Below are 7,181 nucleotides of genomic sequence, written 5' to 3' on the forward strand. Positions count from 1 at the left end.
GACAGTAACCAGTCTGCCCAGGCAGGACGGTCAACAGCTCATCAAGAGCAGCACAGCATTATGACAGAAATGCTTCATTGCACTCACCCAGGAGTCTCTGGTGAACTAAGAACCAGCTTGTGCATGGCACTCTTTAACAATTGGGTTTGACACCGATGTGATTTTCTGCTGGTGTGATGCAAGATTGAAAAACCGGATGGGACACCAGTGGGCAGCTGTTTTAAAGAGCAATCATGAGATGCTAATTCATGCAAATAGCATTCGCACCATCTGTCAGCAGGAAGATCGGGAGAATTGCAATGTAACTTTATGCTGGCAGCTTGCCAACCCTTTCACTCTTGCCAGACTCTCCAGACTTGCCCGCCACAAAACCTGCCAGGGGCGGGATGGAAGAATTCTGCCTGAAGTCACCCACAGAGTTGCTGAATGGGGAAAAAAAGTAAGTCCATTCTGTCAAGTAAAGTTTCAGATTCCCAGGAGGAAGTGAGAGAACAACTCATTGAAGTAAGAAAAGAGCAGGGCAACAAGCTAAGCTGTTAAAGGGACAAAGTGTACACGTACAAGGTCTAATCTGAAAACCTGGAGCCCAGTAAAAGGTTGTTGCTGAATCTAGACACCAAGGTTGTATGTAATTGACTCTGAAACCATGAAGCAAATGAGAAGCAACAAGTCCATACGTGACTTACACCGGAGCTGGGAAATAATATGACAAGCAAATGAGACAACATTCGTAACAAGTACTATAACACCAGGGACAACATGTACAATGTCAGCTGTACAGAATGCCAACTCAACACTGACAACAATGAATGCTAAATCTACTAAACGGAGGCCCAACATCCTACCACCTAACCAATACCATGATTAATACTTTAGAAAAAAATCCACACAATCAAAATCTCTGAGAAGGAATTTAGTTTATTTTCAAACATCAGTTGATAATCCCCTTTAATTTATAAACACTAACGACTGGAATAGCTCCATTGACATGGGCAATAGATTTTAAAGAAAGAAGGGTGCTACATTTTGTTTAGCTGAGAACTGATGTATTCTGTGTTGGTCTTCCTGTGGGTAACATTTTCTGGATTCATTAGAGACCCATGCAAAGTGGAACAGAAACATTTCAGTCCAGTCCTTCTAAAGTACCAGACAATAAGGCAAAATTAAGGGCCCGATTTTACCATTGCATTGCGCCTGTTTTCAGGCGTGAACACATGGTAAAGTCGGGTGTGAGGCCAATAACACGATCTGTGCCCATGTCTACGCAGATGGTCACTTTACCGAGACCCGGGAATGGCTGCGATCCGATTCGCATCCAAAACAGGCGCAACAGCAACTTAAATGCACTTGCGCGCATTTCAACTGAATTAATGAACATCCCGCCAAACTTTATTAGCATTTCCCCCTTTAGCACCGTGTTTGCCGATCCAGAATTGTGCCGAAATGAACATGCTGAATACAAGTCTGGTTCAGGCACTCAAGCTGCTGAAGAGGCAAGTTCAGAGGTTCCAACGGCTCTCTGACTCAGATCGTGGTGGGGCGGGGGGAGGGAGGTGGGTCAGATCATTCTCTGGTGGGGGGGAGGAAGAAAGGAGGCCTGATCATTGTCTGGTTTGTGGGGGGGGCGGGGGGAGTGCAGATTTACCTCGGCGGGTCGGGGGCGGTGAGAGGTGTGATGCCAGAGCGTTCTCTGGGTTGGGAGGGTGGGATAGTGAGGCCAGATTGTTTTCTGGAGGCGAAGGGGGGAGTGAGGCCAGATCATTCTTTGGGTGGGCCGGGGAGGGTGGGGGTGCAGAGTGAGGCCAGATCATTCTCTGGGGTGAGGGGGGGGAAGTTGGTAGTGAGGTCAGATTGTTCTCTGGACAGATCATTCCCTGGGGGGTTGGGGAGTGGGTGGGAATGAGGCCAGATCATTCTCTGGGGTGGGAGGGGAGGTGTAGTGAGGCCAGATTGTTCTCTTGCCGGGGGTTGGGAGGTGGGTGGGAGTGAGGCCAGATCATTCTCTGGCAGGGGGCTTGAGGCCAGACCATTCTCGGGTGGGGGAGGGGGGGCGGTTAAGGTGGGGGCCGAAGGAGGAAGGTGGGTAAGATGTATTCTGGCTGGGGGGGAGGCCCGATTGCTCACTGGTAGGGTGGTGGGAGGCCAGATGGATCTTTGATGAGGGGGACAGGGGGTCCGCTGCCAGTCTACTGACGATCGGTGGGGAGGGAAGGGGGCAGGGGTCACAATCGGTCTGGGTAGTGGGGGAGGGTGGGTGGGTAAGGGGGACAGTGATGTCTGTGGGGGCCATCACTCCCGCTTTCGCTCCCAGACCGCTTTTTCCGCTTTCAGTGGCCCAGGAGCAATCTGACACGGGTGCGTTTTTTCAAATTTTTTTTCTAACTGCACTCGTGCAGTTCAGAGCTCTGATCGTTCTGGCAGCACTAAGCCTGACCCACAGCGTGATTCAGACTCACAATTTTATTCTCAGGCTAAGTGCCTATGGGGCCGCCTGAGACCAGGTTTCTAAGTCGGATCAGAATTACACCCAGATTCAGCACTTAGAGTGAAAATGGTAAAATCAGGCTCTTGTTTCTGATCTTTACAAGCTTAAAGTGTGATTATTAACAAGATCTGGGAACCAAAAGACAACAAGGACACACAGCACTACCTGGGGAGCGATATGGGAGGAGTGCACGCCCAGGGCACTTATTGACTCTTCACAGTTATTATTGAGTTGAGTATCCATTACTATTGAGACATGCAGCATCCAATGGATAAGAGCAGATGAGGGATACAGAGCCTTATGACCTGGTGAGGAAGAGTGAACTGGCTCCTCTTTATACTCAGCCACAAGCTGAGATGGGTGAGAAGGCTACTTGGACTTCCCCTGAGGTCACAAGGGAGCACCATGTAAGAATGGTCAAGTGTAAAGCAGCTTCATCATACAGAACACAGAGACAGTCACCAGGGTATGTTATTATTCCGTTTATTGATTTTCTCTTGTTGTACAATATGAGCTTGACACACATCTGGAACTCCTTTAATTGCTGTTTTAACAGGAAATTTTATGAGGCAGTGAAAAAGATAGCAAGGTTCTCTACAGTGAGGGCAAAGTCTCTAGGCAGATGTTCTCCCTTCATTGGTGGGAAACCATTCAGTGTCCAAATCACATTTTCCCTGCATCTTTGGACAAGTGCACAAGTATCTGTGCAGATACCTTGCACAGGTATCTCATTCTCCCTCCCATGCCATGGTCCTCAGCCTGGTTTCTCAGGCACAGTCGGAACATTCCTGAATCAGAAGAGTCCTGACATTCATTGCACTTTCACAAGCCCTTTGCACTCTAAGCCACAACCAGCCATCTCATTGTGCAGTCGAGGAACTTCTCTGTTCATCACCATCTTCCTCTGCCTCCATTTCCTCCTCCTCTCTCTCCTCCTACTTCTTCCCCAGTGAACTGTCTCCATCCAGGACCTCACTGTTCTCAAGGTCCACACCTCTTGGGAGGGTTGCATTATGAAACAGGCCAACATAATGACCACCCCCCCACCTCTCCCTGATCCTCCGGGGGGGACCTAATTGTGTCCCCCCCACCATCTTCACTCCAGGAGAGTCCCATAGGGTGCCACACCACTGGTCAAGGCACCATGAATGTCAGTTTCAGAAGCCTGATGACCTGCTCAATAGTTATCCTATTGATCATGTGGCAGCCATGTTTTAAAGCCCCTGTGACTCAATCCCTTGGGCCCTCCCTCTTGAACTGCCCAAGGGCACAGCTGGCCCTGTTAAGGTGTCCATGCCCAGGATGCACCACCACGTTCCCCCCCCCCAACCCCCTGCCAATTCCCAACCCCTTGGGGGGCCCCAATTGCTCCTTCCCCTCACTCCAGGAGAGTCCCGTAGTGTGCCAGGCTACCAGTCAAGGCATCAGAATCTCAGCTTCCGTAGCCCTGATGGCCTGTTCAATAGTTGTCCAAATGAGCATATGGCAGCCATGTCTTCAAGCCATGCCATGCCCTTATCCCTTAGGATTCATTAAACCACTTGCAGTGCTGGAGTGAAGAATTGCAGCAGCCTGGACTGGTAGAAGATGAAGGAGCCATGGCAGCTGCCAGGAAACTGAGTGCACATATGAGGGAAGCTCATGTTACAGCTGGAGATTAGCTGGATGTTAAGTGGAAGCGCTTCCTGTTAATGAACCTGACCGATCACTGGAGGCTTCGATGACCACGTGGGTGCAACTGATGATCCCTCATACTTATTGGTATCCAGAGATGATAGTGTGAAACCCAATCCCTTTGTCCCTGTTAGACCATGTCTTTGAGAAATGAGTGTACTTCCAACTCTGGAAAAGAGGGCACCAGTGAAATGCAATGTTGTGCAGCCATTTATGAGATACCACCAATGTTGGAAGATGATCCTTGAAAAAGGTCAAGGACTTGGTGACTTAGGCTGTTGGCAGAACATGACTAGCAGTGCTGTGAGGGGCAAGGTCTTTGGTGAAGAGGACACAGATCTCTATAATCCTTGAGCTTGCAGTCTCATTCACAGTCATCTTCAGTGGTAGATCAATCCTGTGTTGAGATAATGGCCTCTGTGTCCTTCCTGCCACTCTTTCCTCTCCCATGTCTTCCTGATATCCAGGTTTCCACTCTTCAGGTAGATATTGTTGCTCCCCATTGCCACCTGTCCCAAAATCTGGCGGTAGTGCTTCCATTACCAAGTGTTGTCTTTTTTTTGGACAAATGATTGCTGCATTGTCATTCTTGTGTTACTCCAGGCCCATATTTAAAATTTTTTTTAAAGTTTATTTATTAGTGTCACAAGTAGGCTTACATTAATGCAGTGAAGTTACTATGAAAATCCTCTAGTCGCCACACTCCAGCACCTGTTCGGGTACACTGACAGACAATTTAGCATGGCCAATGCACACCACCAACACATCTCTGGACTGTGGGAGGAAACTGGAGCACCCAGAGGAAACCCACACAGACATGGCAAGAACGTGCAGAATCTGCACAGACAGTGACCCAAGCCAGGAATCGAACCCAGATCCTTGGTGCTGTGAGGCAGCCATGCTAACCACTGTGCCACTATGCCACCTGTCATAGCACCCTACTTAGACATAAGTAGGGTGATAATGAACACAACATGTTAATGATGTGTTTCAGCACAATATACTGAGGATCCCTTGTGTGTGAAGCACTTGTTTACAGAGGACGGCATCAGGACTTGGGGGCTGATGTAGGGCTGGTGATCAGGGATTGGGGATTGGGACTGGTCAGCAGAGGTTTAGACTGGCCATTGGGAGGCTGGTGGGTTGTGGCCCATGACTGGGGGCTGAAGATGTCTGGGGGTGCGGTCAGAGCCAGAAATCAGGAGACTGGTGATCAGTGAGGGGGGGATGTCAACCGATACTGGGAGAACGGTGTATGCCCAATGGCCCATTCAGCACTCTGCTGCCAGCCTCTCCTGTAAGATTAGGACCCCCAACTCACCCCATTACTAGTGTGAATCTCCTGACGGCCTCTGTAGTGCAAAGAGTGCCATCAATTATCAAAAGTCAACTTGCCCTCCCATTTTCCCAGCTGTTGGGCGCTTATTTATTTTGGGAAAATTGCACCGTGAGAGGCAATTTATAATGGCTAATCTACCTAACCCACACATCTTTGGCATATGAGAGGAAACCGGAGCACTGAGAGGAAACCCACGCAGACATGGGGAGACTGTGTAAACTCCAAACAGATAGTGACCCAAGGCTGAATTGAACCTGGGTCCCTGGTGCTGTGAGACAGCAGTGCGAACCACTGTGCCTTTGGTAATGGATAGGATATGGAGTTGGAAGTTCAACTCAGGGTTGGGCAGAATATCACAGTTTAGCATGGTTGAGTTAATCCGGATTAATAATTGGGAAGGATGATGGAGCAGGTGGAAAGACAGTAGAGTTTGCAGCAGGTACAAAAATTATTGAATTTCTTGATGTCCAATTGGAGGAAGTTGTGCCTTATTGATAATTTCATGGAGGAGAGTCAGTGACAGAATGTAGGTGGTTGCAGGGTAAGTACATAGTGGAGTGGTAGAGTGCCAATACTTACATATAGAATGGCTTCAGACATCCAGTTGTACAGGAGTCGTCAAATGGCCATATGTGAGTTTAGGCAGCAAATGTTACAGTCAATATGACAATGAATCACATCACAGTTACAAATCATGCCCTTATTTGCCAACAGGAATTATTATGTATTGTTCAGGATTGGGTAGTTGGGTCCGAACAAACAGAATCTACATTGTGAACATGACTTTGAATCTTGTGATATGTATGACCTAGAGTTACAATGAACTGCCTCTTTTTTAGCTGACACTCAGTGACAGCCAAAACATATATGTATTGTATTAAAAAGAAGTGTCTGTTGTGACTCAGTTGTATCACCTGCCTCTAAATTGGAAGGACATGAGTTCCCACTCCAGGACTTCAACACAAAAATCAAGGCTGACACTCCGGTGCAGTGCACAAGAAATGCTGCATTGTTGGAGGAGCGTATTATATATAAGTGATTCTTACATATTCTATATGTATATTCTATATGTAAGTGAGACATTGAACTGATGCCCCATCTGTGTGCTCAAATTGATATAAAATTGATATAAAAACCCATGGCACTATTTTGAAGAAGGGTGGGGAGATATCCCTAGTGTCCTGGGTAGTATTTACCCCTCAATCAACGCACAGATTATCTGTCATTATCACGTTGCTGTTGTCGGCAATTACTTTATGCAAACTGGCTGTCACATTTCCTTTCTTAAAGCAGTGACTGTACATCAGGCATAGAGGCACAGTAGTTGGCATTGTTGCCTCACAGTGTCAGGGACTTGGGTTCGATTCCCAGTTTGGATTATTGTTTGTGTGGAGTCTACACGTTCTCCCTGCATCTACATGGTGCAATTTCCTCCCACAGTTCGAAAGACGTGCTGGTTAGGTGCATTGGCTAAATTCTCCCTCAGTGTCTGCGAACAGGCGTAGTGTGTGGCAACTAGGGATTTTTGACAATAACTTCATTACAGTGTTAATGTAAGTCTGCTTGTGACACAAATAAATAAACTTAAAAAGTACTTCATCGGCTTTATAACACTTTTAGGTATCCGGTAGTCATGAAAGTTGCTATAGAAGTGCAAGTTATTCTTTATACTTTTATTACATA

The sequence above is a fragment of the Carcharhinus amblyrhynchos genome, chromosome 16, assembly GCF_965287045.1.
Source record: "Carcharhinus amblyrhynchos chromosome 16, sCarAmb.v2.hapA, whole genome shotgun sequence".
NCBI lineage: Eukaryota > Metazoa > Chordata > Chondrichthyes > Carcharhiniformes > Carcharhinidae > Carcharhinus > Carcharhinus amblyrhynchos.